The sequence below is a fragment of the Botryllus schlosseri genome, chromosome 9, assembly GCF_051294905.1.
Source record: "Botryllus schlosseri isolate E-star chromosome 9, Bs_hap1, whole genome shotgun sequence".
NCBI classification, from domain to species: domain Eukaryota; kingdom Metazoa; phylum Chordata; class Ascidiacea; order Stolidobranchia; family Styelidae; genus Botryllus; species Botryllus schlosseri.
In genome coordinates this window covers 8,223,570-8,251,155 of record NC_137244.1, presented here as the reverse complement: position 1 = coordinate 8,251,155, position 27,586 = coordinate 8,223,570, and the positions used below count along the sequence as shown (strand labels likewise).

Genomic DNA, 27,586 nt, shown 5'->3' with positions numbered 1-27,586 from the left:
TTTTAGGGGGGTGACGAAGTGCTGATTCGGTCCTGGCTACGCCACTTTGCTTTCTTAGTATCAACATTTAATTTTCTCAAATATTGAGTAAAGGCCAGAATTTTTTCCGTCTATACCGCATTGTCTCGCATATGAAATTATTCACCACTGTATATATGGCCCATCATAACGTTTGAAACTGATGTTTCGCAATCTAGCGTTTACTTATCATATCGTAATCTAGCAGTCCATGGCGTGTCCTAATCTGGAAAAGTGATCTCTGACTTTTTTTCAGCTTTAGACCTGTTTTAGAACACCACCTTTGAAACTTTCTGGACTAAAGACACGAAATACATTTTCCGCTTTTAGAAGTAGTATTTACATTTCTCTTTCAATTACCAGTATCATACTTTGAGTTCCAATTACATTCAGTTCTTTTGCCAGGAGAATATACATGTGGAAGTATAAAAGCGAGTGTAGTATTGCCTTTAATTTCCGGAAATAAAGCTGCACAGTATGGCATTTTTACGATCCACCATATTTTTAGCACGTTTACTAATCGCGCAAAGTGTTTACACCGTATCCGATACAACTTTTCCGTATTGCTCTTCGACTAAACTACGGGCCTTATAATATGGGGGAGGGCACCATACCATGATGTTTTCTACAACGGATTGTTCGAGTAAACAGAGAATTAGTATCGCATTTCCATGTCACTACTATCATTTTCATCCCATGATGGGACGAATGCTTATGCTGTCGAAAATTGGATACCTCCTGGTATGCATCAATATGAGTCAATCTCTGTACCTTTCGCTTAGCTCAATTTGCAGCTATTGACAGTCCATGCGAACGAATTACGATCGTTTTCACAACTACTTTCTAACTTGAGTAGATTTAAAGTCAGTCAATTCTACTTTTACTTCAAGTAGTTTTAGGTCGCTTATGAAAGAAGTAGCTTTCCTGACTACTTTGACCATCTCTGCCTATAGCCGGCGATCCAAGCGTTTAAATTTAATATGGCTGGTCTTAATTGGAAGCTAGTGTCGCACTGATTCCGAAAATATAATAAAATAGTGCCAGGGCAATGGAACCACACACAAAATAGTCGTCAAAGTCTGAAAAATGGCATTTTTCTGAACAATCCCTCGACGCAATTGGCCATTGGCCACCCAATTGGTCATTATGCTGCGGCGCCATCATTGTCAAAAGCAATCGGTGTTTGACGGCTACTTTAGAGTGGTTATATTGCCCTGATGAGATTTTAATTTTTATTAGTACGCGTCTCTGCGCATTCAACCGTGAGTCACGTGTTGTGCATCTATCCGTAGATTAATATTCCAGGGTTAGTTCGGATATCAATAATTTTCACTATCCGGATAACGGATATATCCGTATATTTGGAATCTATCCAACCGGTTACCTGGTTAATAACTGCTAATCGAGACAATAGATTTTACGAGGCTCGTATGAAAAAGGGATCGTAAAATCATTACACATAGTGTTATTGTATATCTACGTACAGTCGTACACACGCAGTACGAGCGAATACGAGAAAAATCACGCAAATATAATGTTCCCTGCTTCTGCAACGCCCTCCTTATAAAGCACGACGCATTAATTGTGGAGTCCTGTAGACGAAACCGGAGTTTTGTAACAAAGAGTCCACATGCACTGGATGTTCTTAATGCTTCCACGGAAGTGGGCTGAATAGTAAGCAGCGCTTCGTAGAGAGTCTAAAGGTTTGCAGGTCGCTTCCCAGAAGCTTCAAAGACTTTACATTCCTTTTGGACCATTCTGCTGTTTAGGATTGGAGTACTAGCTAGTACTGGAATTGATGCCGACATGATAGCTCACTCTAGTTCCTCCTCGAGAAATTTACGCGATCAGACTCGTGGCCCGCCGAAAAATAAGGAGGGGGTTGAAATAAATTGGGGTGGTTTCAAATTATTTTTTTTCGAATCAAGTATCAGTGGAAATCAGTTACGCATGCACAGATGCACACCTTTGCGAACATTCGATGTTATTCACTTCGCGAAGTGACTGCTTAATCACAATCGCTAATCAGCATACACCTAACGGCATATTGTCTCCAAGCCATCGAGAGATAGAAGCCAACGCATGCTAGGCCCGACACGCGATAGTTAGGCCAGCGATGATATCTTTCGTACCAGGTCTATTGCAGATGCGATTGTGTAGGACAGCGATAATATCATGCGCACCAAGCCAATGCAGATGCGATTCTGCAGGCCAGCGATGCTATAGTGTGCACAGGGCCAATTGCAGATGCGATTCTTCAAGCCAGCGGAACTAGGCATGTTGAAAACGCGATACATCAGGCCATCGACGTTCGCCGACCGCGCGGCAATAATGACCTAATTTTGCGATCATATCAGCGGGAGGTCGCATCGCATTACATTGTGCACTGTGCAGTGTGCACAGACGAATTTTGCTAATTGACAACACGCTTCTCGCTAATTGGCCGCGCGCAACTCTGATAATACGACTTATTAAAACTTACTAAAAGATGTCAAACGCATTAACAACGATACTCTTTTAACAGGTTAGCCGGCAGAATTATATCCAGTTATCAGATAGATAATGAAATAGCGGTTAATCGGCTTACTGGTTAACCGTTACCGAATAATCCGACCCTAATATACAGTGGGATACTCTGCACACCTCATGCCGAGTGACACTTTTAGTAAGTCTGAAGTTTATACAAGGTCACGCCGATATCTCAAATCTGAATATGCATCTTGAACGCGTGGTGAGCACTGGTTCTTATAGCATATTGGTTCTGAACGTATGTAGGTGGATCGCGAGATGACAGCAAAACTCAGATTTGGGTTGAGGTGTAAACGTGCGATGTAAGACATAATTTTCGATATGAAACAACAGATGTGTTGCTACACTGTAAAAAATAAAATCCTCGATTTACCGCGAAATGTTTGGAAGCACGGTAGCCAGACATTTCATGGTAATCTAACAGTACCGTTAGTCAATGCAAATTCAACTTACACTCGTCCGGTAATCTCACTTTACACGCCAGACTGTAATGTTACAGTCCCCTCCGGTATATCCAATCTACATGTTATTCTGTACATTTGAGACCGAGACCGCCTACCTATCTACCTACCTAAACCAGGATTACATACCAGCTTGTAAATTCACGTACATCCATACCTATCGCAAAGCAACCCGATGCTAAAATATCGCAATATTTTCTTCACACTCCCAAAACGACATTGGAACAAACTGTATATTCATTCATGATATCACGTTGAAGTGGTAATCGATGGAAAAGTATTGCTGCTGGAGGTCTAATTCTTCTTTAGGAGACATGCAGTAACACGAGTGGTCGCAGGAAAAGGTGAATTAATTCCACCACCGGCCAAACTTCCAATTGTTTCTTTTCCTCGTCCTCATTCCTTCTGTGTAACTAGTATCTTGCAGTTCCACTAAAAAGAATTCATGAGTAAGTCGCTATATACAGCAAATTTCCTAACCTAGACATGACATTATAAAGACTATTAAGACAAATAGGCTAACAAAAATACACGGTAACATGTTTTGAAGTACCGGTACTGGTACATTGTGTGACGAAGGCTCCGCCTTGTACATGATATAGCAGAGATTCATGACTTACTTTATCTAATGTATTGAAGCAAAAGGTTCCTCATTTGAGGTGACATGTGTGCCAAACAAATCCAGCAGTGGATGAAAACATCTCTATGCTATGGCCCGAAAATGACATGAACAAGCCAACAGTTTCAACTCCTTCGCGGCGGAGTATGTGGTATCACAGGTCACTATATAGGCACTGGCGTAGCCAGGGAGGGGCGAAAGGGGCGGTCGCCCCCCCCAAAAAAAAAAATTTTTGGAAAATTTTCGTAAAATCAATAGATATTACATTATTTTTGGGCAGATGTATGTAACCTAAAATTTTTCTTCGCGCTTCGCGCGATTTATTGTCCATTCATGTCTTAATTTTATTATCGGTATCACGAACTCTTTCCGCAAATACCCATTATAGAATTTAGCTGCATTCTCTATTATGAAAATACAACAGTACCAGTAGATACATTTGAGTAGCCCGAGGTCGTTGGGTTGATTGAGTCTATAGGAGTGTCAGTTCAGTATGGGGGTTGAGGACTGTTAGCTCCGGCAACTTCCGTTCCGGGACACACGAAGATATATAAAGTAGGGTACATGCGACTCCGCAAAGTGCGCTCCCAAAATGATTGACGGCCATAAAACCGACCCATGTATTCCGAAAGCATTCGAGAAACATTTTCGCGTACTTAAATGGCTGCATGGCGCCTAATCATCCTGTCCCTGCAATTAGGCCCCTCCAACACAAATGCGACTGCATGGTACAAGAAAATATCACCACTTCAGGTTAAAAAAGTGCTAATTTGAAATTGAACGAGTCTGATCAAAGGAGTTTTTTATTTGGTCTGATTTGTATCAGCGATTTCAATCTTTAAAGTAGGCTATAGCGTCAATCTGTAACAGAGGTTACGAACTAACCGTGCCTCAATGAAGTGATAATAAGAATGGACACCACTTGTTTATATAGAGTAGACGCGCCAATATTATTGATCAAATTAATCCTTCATTTATTAAAAAAAAAAGAATTTACGTTCTGCACGTTCTCTAGAACAGGGGCGGCCAACCCGTGGCCGGCGAGAAGGTTTTGACTGGCCCGCGGGTTGATTCTCGAAATTACTAATATTATCAAAAAATAAATTACCAGAACCAAATAACCTAATTTTGTTTAGCTTGACCGCGAAATTTGGGATTTTGACGACTAAAATACCAATTCCGACGCACGCCACAATTTTCGTAGATCGTCCTGTACAATATTTCGCGCGGCTAGGTCGGGGATCCACCAGAAGTCTTCATGTCATAATTGTTATTAATTTTGATACTTATAAATATAAGTATTGTTTTCCCCGTTACCTATTATCCGGTACGATCCTATCGGAAGAGTAAAAAAAGTTCATCAACATTCATATATAGTTCATATGCAACATATATAGTTCAAGATGTATAATTAAGCGCCCCCCGAATGTTTGATGACACCACTTCTATCAGCCCAGCCGGTAAATCTGTTAATGAAAACTTATTTGCGATATGCAAATAACAATATAATGAACCAATTTTATTCATCAACCAAGAAAAATTTTCGCGCTTCGCGCGAAGGTGTTGTCGTCGTGGTTTTCCACATTCATCATACTATCACATGATTTCTGTGAATGGAGTATATAGGTATAACGATCACCCCAGATGTTATGTTAATCATCCAATAAGGGCCCAAGTCCATCGTTTTTTACCTATTTTTCTCTATCTTTAACGTTCATTTACGTCATGGAATTTTTGCCCCCCCCAAATATTTTTTCTGGCTACGCCCTTGTATATAGGTCGACTAATATCCCAAAATAGAACAGAATGCGGAGAATGAAATATTTCAATCATGAAATCAAAGTGGTGTGCACATTGCACAGTCGCAGATATTCACGGTAACAAATACTATGTAGTACTGTACCTTTTACGATGCGTATCCCATTCAGCGTTCCTAGGAATCTTCCACGATCGTGTCCACTTTCTTCAAGCGCAAGCTTCGCCCCACCCTTGGCTCAAATCTCAATAATGGCCAGACAACGATACGACACTCGAACGATTTCGAAATAAGTGGTATTCATCCGCTGACATGCCACCAATAATATTTGTTGACCACGTTATAATGTTTGACTTAGGATATTTCTCTTTCATACAGAAACATTTATCATTACATATAGTTCCTTTCTTTTCCATCTAATTTCGTATAAATTGATATTTATCCCAAGTGTTGTTCACTACTTACTGTACTTACTAAACGAGACACTGCTTGTGATGTCACAGTTGTGTGTTGGCTGTTTACTACAAATCTCAGAAAACCAGTAACGCGTAACGGTAACCTATTGTAACCTAGTACAGGTCGCCTTGTCCGCCATTAGCAAATGGTCAACTGGGCATGCCGTGCTGATATTTCTAGTTTCCCGAACAATATTATACATCCTAAACTGATTTTCTAACTTATCAGCCCTATACGCAGGGTTGCCATCGACATGGACCCAAAAATAAGGACAATCGAAAAATTAGGTTAGCATTAAAAAGTGTTTTTGTACATACTCTGTATTTATACGAGCCGTGGAATATCACATTTCATACTTTTCGCAAGAAACAACCTGCTCCAGCAACTCCTTGCGTCTTGGATCTCACGACAGCTCAGGTCTAGGTTAACCTTCACTCAGGGCCGAAACAGCACTTCGTCAGCCCCCCCCCCCCAAAAAAAAGCGTTGGTCTGGGGCCTGCCATAAGATGATAAACCAAACTTCTTCACTTCGTTTTGATTAGACGCGTCTACCAAGATGGAAAAAGGCTGTACACAATGTTTAGACAAAATCATTTTTTGGGCGTATGGAGCAAGAACTCCAGTGACAATGATTGTAGTCTTGGTCCTGGCCGAAGCAAACTTCTTTGCGATGTTTGAATCGGACAATATTGCTTTGGACAATTGCGATGTGCAGTCGTTGTAGAGGAATGATTTCTGGTGTTTGACAGTATGGAATGCCCTTGCACACTCAGCAGCAGCGGCCTTGTGGTCGTTGGTGCTGATCGACTTGTGAAAAAATTATTCATCGACTGACTCGAATTTATCATTATGATACACTTCTTGTGTTTTGGTGTATCGCAATGTGAGTTGAAATAGCGGTCTTTCCAATGGACTCCAGGTTAATGACACGATTACAGATATTGCAATGTGCGAAACACTCGCCCTTCAAGCTTCCTTTCATACATTTGAATTCTCTTTCATAATCGTCACGAAAAACGATTTTACGCCTGCTCATTTTAACTAACCAGATTTAGCACTTGTAGTAGCTAAACCCATACGTGCAATATAATTTAGAATGATTTATCAATGATTTATAGCTTTACTACTTTTTAACCCAAGTGTCGACTGCACAGCGCCCTTTTTCAGTTACGCAATAAATGCTGCCTTCCCCACAGCTTATATTCTCATTTTGCTGTAGACTAAACAGCAGAAACCTGGTGTTGCTGTTTACTGCTAAAATGACTTACGTGGCGATTGCTTGGTACAGCCGAAACTGCTATATCGCTCACTGCCGCCCTTAGCTATCTCACCACTTGGAAGTCAAATCTTGAGGTGTGTATTTTATGATGTCATAAAATCTCGACACAAAAGCATAATTTTAGAATATTATTCAACACAGACACCAGAGGAAAACGATCGAAGTTCTGTAGTTGTTGAAAATAAGACAAAATAAGGACGCAAGTCAAAAATAAGGACATTTCTTAGAAATAAGGACAGTTGAGTTTCCTAAGACGCGGCCCTTAAAAATAAGGACAAATCTTAGAAATAAGGACGGTATGGCAACCCTGCCTATACGTAACAGCGAATGTAACCAGCGAGAACGGCCGTGTAGCCGTAGCCTTATAATATAAATAATGGCTATGGTGTAACCACATTAGCTACGATTGCCAGTTGTTTCTTGTACCCTACTATGTAGTATACTGAAATTGGTACTAGGGCCAACAATTTCCGTACGACAGACCCCAGTTTCGCGAACGAAGTTGAATCAAGTCAAATCACCACGAGAATGATATATCAGTAACATTCATTTCCACGTATATATTGGCTGCAGCGATTATGAAGCTAATCAATCTTCCCAATAGCCCGGTAAACTGCAGTTACGAGTAACTGTCAGTAATTTTGCGAAGAAATTCTGGTAACTTGACTTCACAGCTAAACTAAGGTAATATTACATATCAAAATGTAAAATTACAAGCTACGCACAGTTATTGGCTGCGACTGGTAATTCGTTGTAAGATTTACAGAGATTTCCCAGTAAATCTCCCAGATTTTTTACAGTGTAGCAATCCAGCAGTATACACTGATCTTCAATGCTGCCAGCAAACAACGGCTGCTGTAGAACGTTCTTTTTTCCCTACTCCCACCATGATACTTCGTGAGGACAGACATATCCAACCAGAAATGTAGAAAGGTACTACAATTCTAACTTTATGGGCAAAATCTTCCGTTTTTAGGTAAAAGATAATCGCGTTGCTGTCTGCTGATGTACAAAGAAAAATTTCATCACTTTCGCCAAGTCCACGGCCATATTGCCAATGGATTCCTAAAAATCTAGTTGACGACTGTAAAAAGTCAACAATACTCAGGGGGCCCGCGCAATCATTCGTAAACGTGATGTGACCGTTTGAAAAATACGGTTGAACGCCCGTGATCCGCCCCCTTATCACAGACTAAAACGTATTAGGATATGATAAAACATATACCTATTGCTGTTGAATCAATCACTGACGAATTTTTTTATTTATCGTGCTAGGTGAGGCTGTATTACATAGATTAAAGGTCATATAGATTGATGAGACGTTTGAGATCAGGCATAGTTATATGGGCTATACCAGGGGCGGGCAACATACGGCCCTCGAAGGGATTTTGTCCGGCCCGCGGACAGTTTTCCGTATTACATGATAATGTCGCCCACGGCCCCAGTCTGCCAAGATTTCCCACTACTTGCGTACACGTCAAATTTTAGTGACTGTATGTTATTATTATACGTGTATGCGCAGCGTGCGAGAGTGGAGCTTACGCGTAAGTTCGTCGAAGCGAGAAGACTTGCATTATCGGCATTTACGATGTACTCAAACCTAATGTCGTTTGTGGTAATCATGGTGTTTATCGACTACAATGGTCATTTACACCAGGCTGATACTTCTTATTTTTCATTTTGTAACCGCCGACTTGTAGCACACTTCTTTTGTAAGACGTAAGACTTTTGTAAGACGTAGGGTTACCATATGTTGTAAATCTGAAAAGATGACACTTTTTCAAAATTTTCAGACTTGCAAAACCGGAGGAAAATCCTGAAAAAAAATGATAAATTTTCCCCACTTCGTGGCCGGTTGACTAAAAAAGAGGTCAACTTCCTCGCTCAGTGCCCAAAATACAGTTTTCCCTTTCACATTATCAGTTGGTTGACTAGGAAAAAAGGTCAACTTTCCGGCTCAGCTCCCGAAGCGTTACTTCAGTGCTAATTTACTGTATCTCAGTGGATTTTGCCATATATTTTACCAAAATTCTCAAAAAAGAGGACAAAATTCTAAAAAAAATAGGACATTTGGGCGTCCTCCAAGGACACTTTCAAAAGAGTCATAAAAGAGTTCAAATCCTCTTAAAAGAGGACGTATGGTAACCCTAGTAAGACACCGCTTATTCCAGGGGTCGCCAACTCAAAACGGGTCGCGGGCCACTTTTCAAATTTCGTAAAGGACGCGGACCGCATGAATTCAATATCGAGATTAATCAGGCCACACAGTTGAACAACGACGCTATATCTCGTTACCTACTCAACCCCAATGAATTGATATCTTGGTAAATTAGGGGTAGTGGGCTTATCGAACGCCTTGAAATCATAATAAGGATTGCACTGTGCGTTGATTGATCAGATAGAAGCAGACATGGCGGCGCCTGTATGACAATGCTATTCTCAAACCCACGTTGTCGTCATTTTCGGCGAGAAATGGCTTTGAAGTGACATTGCTGTCGTTAAAATACATTCATTAAATACGATTTATTCCTTGTATATGTAGATAAATGGGCGAATAATATATCGACTCAGCAATCCGGTCCGCCAAGTACTTAACTTTCCTATATCCGGCCCGCCGACTGGAGAAGTTGCCCGCCCCTGGGCTATACCAATAAATGCCTCTTCTGCACGTTTTCGTCTATATAACACTGTAATAGAACAGTGGTGGTTGATAATAATTGGTGACAGTTCTTAGCCCGAAATTGCTGCGCCTATGGACAGTTATGAATGTACCAAACCAGGCATACGGTGTCAAATGTAGAAATTGGGGCATCGCGATTGGCTGATATCTCTGTCTGGATATTCCAACAACGATAAGCATTGGGGGGGGGGGCTATGTCTGAAATATCACAAAATCTTGTCGCGATGCAGTGAAAGAAAGGGCATGTAGAAAGCTGCCAATCCCTGCGGTCACTTATTTTCCATACTTTTGTTTGACAGCCTTACGGTTAAATGTAAATCTTAACTTGATAATTGCGCATGAGTACGTGAGCACTGGGAACAGTTTATGCTGAGAAAGCCATATTTATGATTGTTACTTACTGTTGATTTCTATTTGGATCAACAGAGAGTTATTCTGTCAACAAGCTATCAAACGTAAACTACAAACGCTTACGACAGCGAAAGAAGAATAAACTTTGGGGGAAAGCAAACGCCAAATCGTACTGCCAACTAAATCAATTTTTCGGTTGAGTGGGATTTCATGTTAGGACCACGTTCAGACACTAAAACGGTAGTTTGAGATTGGAGTGCTGTATCGTTCTTTACTTTCGCTGGTAAAGTTTAAAATTGTGTAATTTGTATATGCATGCGTGCTGTGGGGATATTGCAAACAGGAAGAAGAGAGAACAGTGTTTTGAATTTTTTTGTGTCCCGTTAACTAACTGTACTTTTCGAATTCCCCGCTCCACAAAGAAAAACATTATATGTTTATACATAGAGTAAAAGCAAATATCTCTCACGCGGATTTGTTGATTACATATAGCACTTTCATTTGATAGTTGTGATTGCTTTCTTGCGAGCGAATGCTTCTTTGGGAATAAATGTCGACGAATGAACAGCGTAATGATCTTAAACTTACGTTCAATTTTTTTTAGTATACTTTGTATTCTTAACATCTACGACGAATACAGCTTTCAAAGAAAGTGGATCCATATACAAAATCTGGTCTTGAGATGCGCGGATGTGAAAATTGATCATTAGAAAGTATGACGTCGCGTTTCAAATCAAATTAGTTGCCTCTCGCGTTTTATTTATGTAGGCCTATCGTACCAGGCGAACGGATAGCTTCCCGATGTAAACCAGACGTTTGAAAGCGGGAGAGGATTAGGACAGTGCGCGCGGCATTATTTTAACTCTGAAGCAACCACAGTGATAAAAGTCTGACCGCTACCTTACAAACTTACATCAGGCTCTCAGAAATAATTTACCGGTGTAGTGACCAGGGCTTTCGAGCCGGAGCCGGAGCTAGGAGCCGAAGCCCCGGAGCCGTGCATTTTCACTGGAGCTGGAGCCGGAGCTCTACATAAAATTCAGCCGGAGCCGGAGCTAGAGCCAGTTATTTGAGGAGTGACTCCGGCTCCTACGCATTTCATAAGTTGCTATTATATGTGGAACATCAATATCTGCTGATTTCACATAATTTCAACAGAGGAAGAACTTTTGCCTCTTTGGCGCTACCTTTTCCGACTAACCATATTCCTGGAGATTTAACAGCAGAGCAGTCATATGTTCAATGTTCAACTTTCATACATGAGCACCGAACCTCGGTATGCTAAATGCCTGTGAATATTGTGGTATTCGGCATACCCGCAATTTCATCATCGGCACAACCTTGTTTGTTGGCCAATTGTTTGTACGGTCCGAAAATATTGATCAGTATGTATTACGCGAAATGCGATAGAGGATAAAAATGTTACTTCGTTGCATATGTCGATTTGACGAGCACGCACCGAGAAATTTCATCTCATCGTTGCTATGAATCGGATGAGCTCGTTCTTTCGTGTTATTGTCTTAATCGGGCCGTGAAATTGGCAGTTGTATGAAGCTATATGCATACGAATTGGAATTCATTACTGCGCATGATCGTCATTCCCTCCAGTAAGAGTTTTTCAGCGTTAATAGGGGATGGCAGAAGAGTAGCCCAAAACGCCGTACACTCAGCAAACAATTGTAGCGGTGCGAGCTACTCGATGCGATGTCAGAAGCCCATGGTATTTTATGTAGGAGACAAATTACTGATTTGATACGCGATTCCCAATTTGTAATCATCTGTTTTGGGTATTCATTTTTGATGTCTGCCGGATATATTCTAGTATTCATGAATTATCGCGCACTGGGACTTGCAAATGTGCATAGTTTAATTCGTTACGGGTACGGCGCAATGTGCATTACACATCAGTGTTTAATTCAATTATTCGATTTGTTTCATCGGGAAAATATTACATTCCGACAATCTTGATCGAAACAGGATGAACTGGAAACGAATGCGCCATTGCAATATCGAACGTCAAAGCATTGGCTATTTGGAACAAATCTGATGTCTATTGATCGGGTCGTGATCAATGTTCCCTCTATTTTTTGACAAGTCTGCGCACACTCACCAACTCACTGCGCATACCCTATGCTCACTGCGCATACCCTTTGACAACAGTGCGTAACGACTAAAATAAAGGTCATCACGGCGGAATTTTCGTGCGCAACTTCGATTTTCTGTGCGCAGAGGCCGTCTCATTACTGCGCATTTGTGCACGTGCGCAGCTTAGAGGGTAGTGACACAATCTACATGAATGATTCAAAACCTGGTGAGAATATAATTATGATATGAATTCTGCATGTAACTTCTGGCAAAAATTGCGCATGCGTTAGTAGAAACCCAATATTTAATTGCACTGCACGGCAGCAAGTCTACCTGACAATAAATTTACGCCTCTGCAGGGAACATTTCTTAATGCCTATAATTTATTTTTGCAGATATATTTTCAAACCTGAGATTAGATGTGACAACTACAATATTCGTCGCCGCGCACTTTGTGTAAAGAAAAGAAATGCAGAACCAAACCTTAATCAATGACGAGGGGTCGGTTTATGAGTGGTCAGAAACGCTGCTCGCCTTTGAAATTATCTCCATCGGTCTTCTTGCTACTGCAACATGGATTTTTATATCGATAGTCGTGTATGGAACAAAGACGAAAAGATGGATAAAAAAGCCAGGCACATCGAGCTTAAATTGTGGACTTATCTACTGCGTATGCACCCTTTCTGTGCTGCTTACGATTCCACGGATCGCCATAACGGAGTATCTCTACGTTCTTCCCAGACTGAGCAATGGAATGGGTCTGTGTGACTTGATGTGCGACGTGGACAACCTGTTGTACAGCGTTGCTATGTATTCGACGTACGTTTTCATGTGGCTGCTACAGAGGAAGATCTACACGCATCCCTACGTGAAACCCAAAATCGGAGCTGTTATCAACTGGGTTAGCAGACTGTTTGGAATATTTTTCGCGTTGATAGCAGTCGGCCTGAGCTTGAGCTACGTCATGTTCAACTCTTACCAGCTGGATCAGCATGAGCGTGCTTGCGTGCTGGCCCTGCCGAAAAACAGTACTTTTATAGAAGGACTCGGTAAAAACATTATTGTAGTAGCCAGTCTTTTACTTTCACAAGGTACTATAATATTTTTGTTGGTTTATCCTATCGTACAAGTGAAATTTGACCTTGGCAACGCCTCTAGCGATTCGCTGGAAGATTCGGTGTTTACTGACGCGCCAGCGCCGACTAAAAGGAAGTCGACTAAAATACGCGAAATTCTGAATTCCTGCTTTCGCCGACGCCAGAAGATGATAAGAAACCCAATAGAGATCACTGCCCGTAGAGCGATGGTTAGCGGTATTATCATGGTTACCACTGACGTCATAGCGCTTACGGTAGCTTTTGTAGCGTTGCCAAGCGACGCTCCGGTAGCCCTCAGGCAAACTGTGTATGATATTGCGAATATCGTTAACGTCTTTTGCGTTGTGTCGAGTGTCGGTTTGGCACCGAAAATTCTGGGACTGTTCTGCCCGAAATGTTCCGAAGTTATCAGACGAAGGTCAAGAACAAACAATGTTTTCGAATATGGAATGAATGATGAGTCAAATCGTTCTGCTGAAATCGTGCGAAACAAAGTAAGTCCACAGGACCCGTGAAAGAATATTTGAGACCACTATTCTGGGAGGAGCTTCGACGCTTCGTGGGATACCTAATGTGACAGAAAGCCAAGTCTTACATTGAACGAAGAACATGACGGAAGTTTGCATATGCACTAGAGAGGTGTGGATTTCACAGTCACAAATCCAAACGTTGTTTCTCGTTTGCGAATCGATTTCCTGGCATCTAAATCGCTCTTGTGGAACTGAGTAGATTTTGTAGTGACTCCTCTTCGTCGAATATGACAACGAAGTGAGAGGCTGTTTAAAATTCGATGACTAAATCTAACGTGTTCACGTTTCACAAACATCCTAGTTCGACGAAACTCTTTGTGATATTCTTCGTATTTTCACATCCAAATAACGCTCACATCAGATAATAATGTCCGAAAGGACTAGCACAATTGTAGAGTAGGCCTATATGCCTCACAGCAGCGGTGATAGCAACTGCGGCGACTAATGCATCTTTATAAGTAGGCCTACATGATTCGCCTTCAATTATGCTGGACACGTAAATGAATTATTTATAATTGACAAGGTATAATTGCCCTCGTGAATACTCAACTGCGTTTTATTAAATTCAAGTTGGAAATTTTATCGTCACGCATTTCCTTTTTTGATTGCCGATTTTGTCTTGTTGTTTCACTGTTTTGCCTTGTTGTTTTACTGTTATCCCGCATTTTACTGCAATATTGGCATTTGTTACGAGCGTTACTACCGCGCAATCATATGTTACTAAATCAATGCAGACGTGACTTTCGGGTTGGTTGGAACTGAGGTAGTTCGATGCCGAAGCTCAATGAAGCGCGAACTATCAGCCAGTAGGCTAACTTAAAAGTTCCACTCACAAATGGCGTGAATTATAGGAATGCAGCATGACACAGTGGCGGATAATCATACTGAATGTTTCACATGCACTCTTGCGAGTGAAACCTCGTCAAATGACATTCGCACTTTTCATGGTGAATGTGGTAGAAATCGAAACATTGCGCTGTTCGAGAATTGGAATTGCGTGCAGCAAGAGACGCTTTGAGGTAGATAACTTCACCATACAATTGAATAGTATATTCACCATATAAATATAACCGCATATTTTGGAGCTGAAGCTCTTCAGGGGCAAACCTCAGCAACTAGATCCGTGGTTCCCAAACATTTTTGGCTTGTTGCACACTAGCGGCACACAAAAAAAGTTGCTTAAAAAAAAGATTGATGTGGTAATGCGATGGCTATGCTTGTCTATACCAACATGGACACTAGGGTTGTTCAGATTTGAAAAAATGTCAGGAAACTTCGGATATTGTGATCCAAATAATGGTTTAGTACACAAAAACACTTTATGAACAATTTCATCATCGTGAACTTCCTTCCCTCAAAGCGCCCAAAGTTCAGAGGCCAATTCTCCTAATTATATTAGAGATTCCCCAGACTGTTTATCTGTAGCCTATTAGCAGACTTGGACAACTAGATAATTCTATAGTTGTGTAATGTCGTTAATTAGGGTGAAGTGCCAGTAATCTAATTCTAATCTAATTTGGTAAATGTTTCCATGCTCTAATTCTAATCCAATCTATTTTTTCCTTGAAAATGCCTATTTGTCCGCGGCATTTTGCAGCGAGGTAACAAAAATATCCCTTGCACACAGGTAAATCCAGTGCCAAGCCGCCATCGCATTACTTGCACCGTAAAGTCATAGCAGGTATTGTGCGACGGATAATAGCCATGCTGGCCTAGTACCATTGAAGTTTGAGAACGACATTCTAGTTTCGATCACTAACAGAACAGCGGCAAAGAAAAAGAGGTAGTTATCACTTTCATGCCCTCAACTGCACCAAGAAAAAATTAGGATGATTGCTTCAAATCTAACCAAAGAAAATATATTAGAGCATGAAGTGGGGTGAAGTGAAGATATTTCACAGCAGAGAGTGAGAGCATGGATTATGATGTTTTGAGTTACTGAAAAAGAGAAAATCGTTGTCTTCATTTCAAGGCTGCTGCTGCTCGAGAACTCGTAGGCATGACTACAACATCAGCTCCACCGGCAAGAGTTTAGCTGGGTCATTTTCAAAATTCGTAGAGGCCACGGGCCTCAAGTATGCAATATCGAGACAAAATAGGCCAAACAGTTGAGAAACCTTGTTTTACCGACTTTACGTTAGTACAACGCCGTGCTCACTAATACGGGCGATAGGCATGGTTACCACAAAATAAGTAATATTTTATTTAAGTAGTACAAATACAAGGAATATCATGATCATGAACCTCATTTTATTTGGAAATATGAGCTAAAATCGATACCATCTCAACCCTGTTCAGCGACTAATGAATCAATATTGGGGCTGGCCCAGGGGTCACCAACACGCGTCCCGCGAGGTCATGGTTTGCGGCCCGCGATTTGATTTCAATTTCGGAAGAAAGCTAAGAAAACCATTTTGAAATGCTGAAATTTACTACAGTTTCAACATCTTGTTGTTGTTGTTTCAAACTAAGCTATTCTCCTATGCCTAACAGCACTATTCTCTAGCTAAAACGGCGTTGGCGATGGCAACAGCGTTCCATTCAGGGCTGTGGAGTCGGAGTCAGAGTTCTCTTACGAAAATAGACGGAGTCAGTACGTTGAAAGACTCAGGAGTCGGAGTTGGAGTCGGTATACTGAAAATGTGTGAAGTCGGGGTCGGTGATAAAATCTACCGACTCGACAGCCCCGATTCCATCGATGAGGAATATAGTCAGCTGTTATGAATGGGCTGGGCATGTATTGCCTTGACGTGCAATGGCCCGAACGCTGCAAGACCGAGACGCTTAGAAAACGATATGGGGCAGTAGGTTCTCGAACTGGGGGTGGGGAGCTGAGGTAAACTGAAAATATTTTCGCGCTACGCGTGATCTACATACAATTCAAATTTTGTGTGTAGTCCGGAATTCATAGTCTAGAATTTTCTCATCAACAGTCATAACCTTCCATGTCATCAAACTATCCGTTGGGAATGCCGGCATTATGGTTTCATTTGGTGATAGGACGATAAGCGGGGAATGAAATTTTTCAGTATCATAAAGGGGTGTTGTCTAAAAAAAGTTTAGGAACCATGCACTGGCTTAGGGATTCCCCACAAGATCAAGCTTTACGTGGAGATGGTCTTTCAGCTAGTAACGTATCTCGCTTACCCAATATAGATTCCTTATTCGCTGAAAAGCGTTTCCAGGTATCGTTCACAGCTCAGTTCAAAATAAAATGAAATTGATGATAATGATTTTCTGTTGTATTTGTATCCCTTTAATAAAAAGTTTACTTCTTTTGTGCCTATCGCTCATGCTAGGTAGCACGGCGTTGTACTGACGTACAGTTTTAAAACGTTGGTGCCTTATTTATATCGATATTGAATCATGCGGCGCGTGGCCGCTACGGAATTTGAAAAGTGGCCCGCTACCCGTTTTGTGTTGGCGACCTCTGGGCCAGCCAGACATGTTACTAACTGAAAGACCATCTCGTCTTAAATATTGATTTCGTAGGACGCCATAGGTTGTTTTCTAAGTATCTGGGTCTTGGCAATGTCTATGCCAGGGGTCACCAACGCGGGGCCCGCGGGCCCAAGATAGCCCGCGAGGATCAGACGAGTAGCCCACGAGCCTTTTCTAAAAATAGATCGAATAGCAGCATTGACCAATATTCGTCAGATTATTGCCAGTGAGCTTTTAAATATATAGATTGATTGATTTAGCAATTCTTGTTTAAATCACAAACATGTAACTTACAAATGACAATACATAAGCTATATATCAGTGGTTCTTCTTAACCTTGCCACCAGCGCCCCCCAAGGGGCGCTGGCGATTTTGAAGGGGGCGGTGACGCTCAGGGGGCGATATGGGGGGCGCTGTGCTCAGGGGGGCGATATGGGGGGCGCTGGAGAAAATAGATGATGTGGTAGTAAGATATATCCTTAATGAGTATTCAGAGCAAATTAACATTCCACAGAACTTGTCAAATAGCGAAATTTTTGGTCGCGCTACGCGGCGATGTTTGCTACATATGTTTTCATAATTTTAGTGGGTTATTATAATTCATCTAAAACGAATTGTGAATACTTTTAGAGCCCCCTTGTACATAAAATAAGCATTGTGCACGAAATTATTAACTAAATATACATGTATTTGAGAGCTACAAAATTACATCGTCGGAATATTTCTTTATCGTATTATAAAGGATGATACTATCTAGTGTTGTGCCTCACAATCTCACATGAACGTTTTAATATATAATGAGTTGCTTTATTTGGAATGCATTCCTGTAAAAATTAGTAACTGGGTACAGCACTAAATTAAATGTGAGCAGATATATGCATCCCATTCTCAGTTGACTTACTTGTAGTTACACAAAGCATCAAGACAAAATCCAGTACCAATAATTTCCCCGTATTGCCAATTGCAGATTTGAATTCGGGCTGGTTCGAACTACAGGGTATGAGACCGTGCCCGATTGTTGTTATAACAACCTTGATTTGACCCTGAATATACCACATACAAATATTATATGGTTTATTATAATCGAATGGTCCTCGAGCGCGACTAAAGCGCGAAATATATTTTCAATGCCAAAGTCCCAATTAAAGAGACTGACTGGACTTTGACCTCTTACTAGGACCGAAGCTACTGCAACCCAAACCCCCAATCGGTGAGCTCGAACGGTGCCCTAAATTATTTTGGTGAATGAACATAAATTACACATCATGTTTTGACGACTTCCCCACGGAAGAATACGTATAATTATAGGAAATAGGAATAGGCATTTCGGTGTCGGCCATTACCACGCCCCGATGCATGAAGACATATGAAGTTCCGGTCAATATGAGACTCAGAGAAGTGTGTCAAAAAGATCATCAGCGAGAAAATCTTAGCAGAAGAGGATTGCCCTTATGTTGCCCGTAAACTTTGATCTATATAAGTCTAATTGTTCATAGGTGCATAAATCGCTCGTGCCGAATTATCATGTCGTCGCAATCTGCACCCCACAGGACAAATAACATCCATCAGAGAAAATTATTTGCTAGTGAAGAAATACCAATTTTGAATCGTGCGCTTACTTCAGTTAAAGACGTTTATGCTTTTAAATGTCTTTTGACTATATAACGGACAAGTGGTAACAAAATACCAACATGTAACGAATTAATTGTACCAAGGGGCATTCCCGAATACGTGTCCTTCATTTTCCAATACAACATATCACTCAGCGCTATTGGTAAATCTGATTACGTGGGCTGGGAAGATGAAAAGTTTTTAGTGACATATATATGCAATTACCACCTATTAATTCATGCATTGCATAAAATTTTCGCGTCTAGGCCACACAAACTTTGCTGATCATCGAAATCGCGCGACGGGGTTCTTGGGGGCGAAGTCCTCATAAGCTTGGTTTATCGCGCTATGGATGCGCAAGACAATCGTTTTTAGGGGGCTGACGGAGTGCTGGGGGCCCTCTTGCCCATTGTCTTTATTACAGTCCTTACAATATGAGGTGGGGGGCGCTGGAGCACGATAATTTTTGAAAGGGGGCGCTGGAGGAAAAAAGGCTAAGAACCACTGCTATATATAAACACTTAAAATGATAATTTAAAATATCCTCAATAACAATAGGTAATATACCAACATTTAATAGAATCACAGGATATCGAGGACGTATAGGACACGGTGCACTGCTTATACAGGCGACATGACGGAATGCCATCCACGGCCTTTTTGAAGTGGAAGGGGGATCCGTTATAGTAGGTTGACGTCCAGGACAATGCCGAAGTAGTAAACAATACTATTCCGTAGCAGTTAGCCGTGGCGTACTACCAGATTTTCAATATATATGTGTCCATTACGTATTGTATCTTTTGACACAGCTTGTTTCTCTTACACTCAACGCAGTTTAGTACCAGTTTAGTGATGATGTCCGGTATAATGAAATCTGTCATGTCCGGATGCAGAACAGTTGGAGATTGAAATTGTAACACTGCAAAATGATCTCCACCTCAAAGCCCACCATGCCGAAGCATACTTTTGGTTCCTTGGTTGACACGGAAAAGTACGGTGGTGTAGATGCATCAGAAGTTTGCCAGCGTGTTTAGTTCAACTTAACGTTCTGAATCAGCCTTTTCGGACATGAACTTCATCAAAAACAAACACAGAACACGCCTCCCTAATGCACATCTGGAACACCCTCTCGGAGCTGCAGTGTTAAGTTAAATACCAGAGTAGGCTACAGCGCACTTGAAACAGATGTCCCGTCTAAAGTGTGGCATGATTTATTTTAAAATTTGAGTTGACAGTTGTTGTATACTTTATACCAACATGTTGCGAACTAATTCATGATTTTTTTTTAAATCCTGGTGCAGTGGTTCTCAACCGGGGGTCCGAGAAGCATTTTCAGGGGGTCCGCGAAGCATTTTCAGGGGTCCGTGAAACCCATGAAATGGTTGATAACCTAATTTGTACTTTTTCAAATTAGAGAAATCACGAGACAGTTTCGCCTCATAACTGCAAAAACCTAATAACTCACATAAACAGATGGCCGTATGAGAGGAAATAATAAACTGTGCAAACTCATTTTAATAACCAAATTACCAATAGCCTTCTCATACAAACATATTGGTGTTTAGAAATGTTTTATTGGTGTTTTGGAAAAATTTATTGGTAAAAATAAATTTCCTTCTGAGATATGCATAAATAACCGATATTCCAGAATAGCTGCTGGATAGAAATTACTGCTGGACGTTATGTATTCACTAAAAATGTGTATCTCAATTTTGATGTCATATATGTTGCGATCATACCCAAAGGTGTCGTCGGAAGCGCGGCGCGTTAATATTACATTTGCCACCACCTATCTTTGTGGAAATTGATTTTCAGCACTGGTTCATAACAAATCGACGGCGCGGAATTTCAAGACTCGACCGCGTATTAAATAAAAATAGCTACGGAATTCGCTTTGCAATATTAAAAGTGTTCCCAATATCTATATAAATAGTAGGTTATGATGTTATTTTCAAGAATGGCCATTTTGTTGCTGTTTAGCACTAGCCTACAATTGGTATTCGCACAAGACAGATGACGGTTGCACGATAATAGAGTACGGTTACCATATTTCTGTTGATCAAATTCCGGACACTAGCGGATTCTACAATGAGGTATGTACAGTTGTACACATTGTCAGTCGAAATGACGTCACCCTAGCAAAGCTACGCCTATCGACTGTACACAGGAGTGGAGTGAAACATAGGTTTTGAAATGGGCCATCTCTGATGTGACATCTGATTTGCTTGGATCTGCAACAGATTTCTTCACGGGCCGGATGAAATCGTTTGGTGGGTCTTATCCTGTCCGCTGGTTGTGTGTTTGACAGCCCTGCCATCTTGTTCGGTCGGTGTGGTTATCAGGTCGGTGCAGTTATCTGGTTCTGTGCGGTAAACAGGTCGGAAACAACCTTCTTCAGCCCCCTTCCAATTAAAACAGCACTAAACTTGCGCCCACCATAGGGTAGGCTAATCGATGCAACTTTCTTGCGAGTTTGCTATATGCATTTGCTTGTTAAAATTTGTGAATGAATTCTGTCCATAATATTGGTTCTTCCGAATATTGCTATAAAATGCACCAGCAAATTGCGCATGCGGTGGTTTCCAATTTTTTATGGCGCGAGCTCATAACCAATTTGAAAATGTTCCGCGGTTCAGCTCAAAAAATGATAGGCAGATTAATAAAAAAGTCAGCTTGCCCAGACTTATACTCACCGCCTATTTTGGAAGCTGATGACGTCCAACATCTTTGCGATTCTCAGAATTATGGCAAACGACCCCCAGGTTTAGAACAACTGTCTTTGAATAAAACATCCAACCAGCCTTAACCAACTCTAGGAATATGCCGATATCTTACAATTGCGATTACAATTACTTTTATTTCAGTAAATGATGGAATTTTTATTTATTTTTGATCGCATTTTTGCGAGAGCGGTGCATGTTTCCTAGGGGTGTTCGAAAAAAACTTATTTTTTCGAATTTCATCGGCTACGTTGTGAAATCGTCAGGTTACCTGAAAAAACGTTGCACACCAAATCTGACTCAATTCCATCCAGTAGAAGTCGAAGTCAGTCAAATTGAAATTTCGGTCATTTTTGAAATAAAAGTGTTTACGGTGACAAACTTTGTCACACCGTCATGACCAAAAATCGTGTTCCAGTTATGCCTGAAGAGGCAGGGATGTCCTTTCGACTTGTTTGATCTCGACAAGGGCATATGGTGTAGTTTGGATGAAGGCATCGCCAGTAAGCGAAAAAAGATATGACAATGATTAGCTGGAAATCAGTCCACTTCATTGAAATAGACACGTTAAAACGATGGTGAGATAATTTTCAGACTGAGTAGGCCTACTTTACAAACTGAAATCAACGACCACAAAAAGGGTACGAACTGATATAATAAGCAAGTAAAATACGGGCAAATATATTTCTCAATTAATGGTCAATATCTATATTCTTTGTCGGTCCAATGTAGATTTCTTCACGATACCATTTGATATTATATGATATTCCATCATTTGTTCTGCAGTAGGCTACTCCTTACTCTCACAGGCGAATTATTAGACATCGTGACAGATCTTCCTGTCTTTTCATTGTATCGCATTTTTGGTGGTGTATTGAACTGATAAAATTGCTAATAAACCAATGATGATGATGATGATCTTATTTCTATCAAAAAGTTATCGTCCTCTCTTCATATCCTCCTCCACATTCGGTGAATACCTTCTAATTGTATCCATATATCGTGGTAAAACACCAATGCTTTTTATTACTTCATGACAAAGGGGGTTCAAATAATATATTGGAATACCAGAAAATGACTGATGTGCTTTATAAGCTCAGTGGGTCACCATTTGGTTTCCATGAAGCTCTCAAAGTGTTGAGCACATAAAAAGCTCTAGTATCAATTAACGCTTATGTAAAGTACTAGAAATGCTTTTGCCACTCATAAATACTATTCATTGGCGTAGCAACCTTTTTGCTAGTCACGGGCCAAATTCCGAGTGCACAACTTTTTGGCGGGCCGGAATTTTTCTTATTACTATATTTAACGCTAACGTCGGTATAGTCAGAGGTGGTCAAAGTAGTCAAGAAAGCTACTCAAGTAGAAGTAGAAGTATCGACGAAAAAATCTACTCAAGTACAAGTAGAAGTGCTTCTTCCACAAGCAACCTAAAACTACTTGAAGTAGAAGTAGAATTGACCGATTTTAAATCTACTCAAGTAAGTAAGTAGTTGTGAAAACGACCGTAATTCGTTCGCATGGGTTGTCAAAAGGTGCAAATTGAGCTATGCGAAAAGGTGTCGAGCTTAATTCATACTGACGCATATACCGAGGTATTCAATTTTCGACAGCATAAGCATTCGTCCGCATAATGGGATGAAAATGATGATATTGATATGGAAATGCGATACTAATCCTATGTTTAATCGAGCAGCACGTTTTGGAAAATATCATGGTATGGCGCCCTCTCCCATATTATAAGGCCCGTAGTTTAGTCGGAGAGCAATACGGAGAAGTTGTATAGGATACGGAGTAAACACTTTGCGCGATTAGAAAACGTGAATAAAAATACCATATTGTGTAGCTTTATTTCCGGAAATAAAAGGTATTACTACACTAGGGTTGCCATACGTCCGGAATTTCCCGGACATGTCCGGAATTTCACTGAAAAATCTGCGTCCGGGAGGAATTTCTAAAATATGCCCAAATGTCCGGAATTTTGAAGGCTTGAAGCAGGCTCAAACGTTTTTCGTAAATCAACATAAACAATATTATTTTCAAGCAGATATATGAGATTCAAAATTGTTCTTCGCGCCGCGCGCGAGTTCATGCGACGTATAATGATATTAATATAGGCACCAGGCACCACCCTAGCCAAAAATGTTATCAAAATAAATATAAATAACCATCACTTACTGAAATAAGTCTGATTGTAATCGCAATTTTAAGCTAACGGTACATTCCTAGAGTTGGTTAAGACCGATTGGATGCTTCAGTCACCGACAGTGGTTTCAAATCTTGAGGGCGTTCGCATTTATCTGGGGATTGCGATGATGTTGGACGTAATTAGCTTCCTAGGCCGTGAGTAAGTTTGGGCAAGCTGGATTATTTTAGTAATCATGCAGCTGATCAAGTTTTGAGCTTTGCGACGGAACATTTTCAAGTCGGAAATGAGGTCGCGACCATAAAAGGTTGGAAATCACCAGATGTGGAACCTGTTGTTGCATTTTATAGAAGCCTAATATATGGAAGAATCAATATTATTGACAGAATTCATACATAAAATTTAAGACCCAAATGCATATAGTAAGTGCCCAATAAGTTACATCGAATACCCTATGGTGGGCCCAAGAGCAGTGCTTTTTTGGCCGGAAGGGAGGAGAAAAAAATGTAGTTTTGGACCTCATTAAAACACATCAACAGATAACCGCACCGACCTAACAGTAAAGCAGGACTGTCAAACACAATCCTGACAGGCCAGACACGGCCTTTCAGATGATTTCATCCGGCCCGTGGAGAAATCTATTGCAGACCCTAGCAAGTAGCAATCACCAGAGCTCACATTACAGATAGCCCAATTCATGACCTATGTTCCACTCCATTCCTCTGTAGTGTATACCAGTGGTTCTCAACTTTTTTGTCTTCGCGAACCCAATTTGGACTGTCATGGACCCCCGCGAACTCCCCGAAGTTTTAGCCGAGGTCGACACTAGAATTCCAACCTAAGTGTTGAAGGTTTATCTCGGCTGCTCCTCGCCATCTCATCCCCGTAAGCCGTGTCTTATAAAAAGTCTAGAAGTGGGTCGTGCTACAAGTTGGCAGATACGGAATCAAAAATGCAGGAAAAACGGCCCGGTGAAAATTACCAATTGACCATTGTAGTCTACAAACGCCATGAATACCCCACACAAACAAAACAAACAATACACAGTAACGAAGTAACCACTGATCATTCTTGAGAATAGCATAAAAGCCTATTATTTAAGTAGTAATTGGGAAGACTTTTATTTATTCAAAGCGAATTCTGAAGCTAAATGTTTTGAAATACTTGGTGGTGTCTTAAAAATCTGCGCCTTTGATTTGATTTAAACGAGTGTTGAAAATCTGTCTCCACAAACAGAGGTGGTGGCAAATGTAATAATAACGCGTAACGCTTGCGACCACAGATTTGGGTAAGATCGCAACAAATAGGGCATCAAAATTGACAAACTAATTTATTTCATTGAACATATAACGTCAGGCCTGGACATTTCTATCAAGCAATTCATCTTGAAACTATTATGGAAAACAGTCATGGATATCACGGTAGAAAATGGATTTTTATAAACATTACGAAGTCACTGTGATTGTTGAATCCAACTTTTTAATTTTACACAATCCCTAACAAATCACCTCTATACAGCAAAATATTTGTATCAGTAGGATATTGACAATTTAGCCACTAAAATGAGTCAACACAGTAGGATATGTCATCCAAGACGGCCATTCTGTTCATGTGAGTTCTACTAGTAATGAAGCGAAACTGCCTCGTGATTTTCCTAATAAAAAAATAAAAATGAGGTTATCAACTATTTTGTAAATTTAGAGGCTTCGCGGACCCCCGGTTGAGAACCGCTTGTGTATACAGTCGATGGGCAATGCTTTGCTAGTGTGACGTCATATAGAAGGACAATGTGTCAACCCTCATTTTAAAATCCGCTAGTGGGCGCTAAAGAGTGTCCGGAATTTGATTCACAAAAATATGGTAACCCTATACTACACTTGCTTTTATACTTCAACGTGTATGTTATCCAGACAAAAGAGCTGATATCAATTATAACTCAAAATGTGATACTGGGAATTGAAAGTGAAATATAAATACTAATTATAAAAGCGGAAAATGTATTTCATATGTCTTTAGTCCAGAAAGTTTCAAAGGTGGTATGCTAAAACAGCTCTAAAACTAACAAAAGTTAGATTCCACTTTTCCAGATTAGCATAGCCTACGCCATGGACTGCTAGATTACGATATGATAGGGAAATGCTGGATAGGGTTACCATATTTATGTCGCACGAATTCCGGATGCTCGTTAGCGCCCACTAGCGGATTTCAAAATGAGGTACGAGCACATATGTTGATAAACATGACGTTACACCAGCAAAGCTTTTCCTATCGAGGTGGTCACGATCCGGTTCAGGAGTATGTGGTTGTGTGTCGTAAATTTTGACCAGGGCCGAAGCAACATGTTTTCAGCTCCCTCCCGCCCAAATAAACACTGATCTTATTAGGCTCACCGTGGGATAAACGATGCAACTTCTGGGGGCTTACTATATGCATCTGGTCGTTAAATGATTTGAAAGAATCCTGTCAATAATATTGGTTCTGTTATATATTACTATATAATTTTGATCCTCTCTCGGCCCACATGATCAGAGTTAGCGGTAGAGCTGGTGGCGGGAGTGTAATTGTACATCGTCAAGTCACGTTCATGTCACACCGATAAGATTATTTCAGCCTAATGCTGGTGCGCACTGCGCACCACTAAGCCAAATAAACATTGCACACCCGGTGGTGTGCAACCTTTTATGGTCGCGACTCCGTTCCAATTTGAAAATGCTCCGTGGCCCAGCTCAAAATTTGATAAGCTGATTACTAGGGCAAGTTTTTGTTGCAGTTAAATAAATCCGTGGAAAGTTGCATTTATTTTTGACAAAAGTTGCAGTTGAAAGTTGCATTTATTTTTTCCCAAAATTTTCACTAAAAGACCACATTTTGCTCGGTTGACTAAAAAAAAGGTCAACTTCTCAATACCACTCCCGAAACAGAGTTTTCCATCCGCATTCTCTATTGATTGACTTAAAAAAAGGTCAACTTCCCGGCTCAGCTCCCGAAATACCCGTAAGAGCGTTACTTCAGCGCTGACTTACGGTATTTCAGTCGAATTTGGCCTTGTATTTCACCAAAATCGAAAATATTTTCATGGAAAATCGAAAAAGTAGCAAAATGTTGCAAAAAGTTGCGTGAAAAAAAATGAACAAAAGTCACAAAAAGTTGCACTATAAGATTCCTCCAAACAGCTTAAAACAGCATTCTACATATCTTCCGAGTATTTAGGAAGCTGCCGGAAACTGTAAAAAAAGTTGCAAAAACTTGCCCTACTGTTTACTAATAACACGTCGGCACATTTGCCCAGACTTACTCACGGCCTATTTTGGAAATTGATTACGTTCAAAATCTTCGTGAACTCCAGCACACGGGCAAACGACCCTCAGGATTAGAACCACTATCTTTGAATAAAGCATCTAAACGGCCTAAACCGACTCTATAGGGATATACCGTTCTCCTATAATTGCGATTTTAATTAGACTTATTTCTTTAAATGACGGTTATTTTATTTATTGTTGATCGCAATTTGTGCGAGGGTGGTAGTCCCCAATATTAAAATCAATACATGCAATATTAAATCGCGCGCAGCGCGAAGAAAAAATTCATGTAGCATAAATCTGCCCAAAAATAATATTGCTTATGTTGATATACGAAAAAAATATGAGCTTACTTCAAGCCGTCAAAATTCCGGAGATTTTGGGATATTTTAGAAATTCCTCCCGGACGCAGTTTTTACAGTTAAATTCCGGATATGTCCAGGAAATTTCGACGTATGGCAACCCTACCATAATAGAACATAATTGATCATACATTTGACCACGACTG

General features: G+C 40.6%; 1 protein-coding gene and 2 long non-coding RNA genes across 3 annotated transcripts in view; 2 read left to right on the top strand and 1 right to left on the bottom strand.

Moving 5' to 3' along the window:
* LOC145447147 (uncharacterized) overlaps positions 1 to 27,586 on the top strand; it is a 286,300-nt gene that overhangs the window by 119,247 nt on the left and 139,467 nt on the right. The window lies entirely within an intron of this gene.
* Positions 1 to 27,586, top strand: part of LOC145447125 (uncharacterized) — a 469,805-nt gene that overhangs the window by 315,509 nt on the left and 126,710 nt on the right. The window lies entirely within an intron of this gene.
* LOC145447145 (uncharacterized) lies at positions 3,188 to 6,068 on the bottom strand. Its single transcript, XR_013917468.1, has 2 exons — positions 5,531 to 6,068; positions 3,188 to 3,440 (listed from the first exon to the last, which is right to left on the bottom strand). It is a non-coding gene; the product is annotated as an uncharacterized LOC145447145 (long non-coding RNA).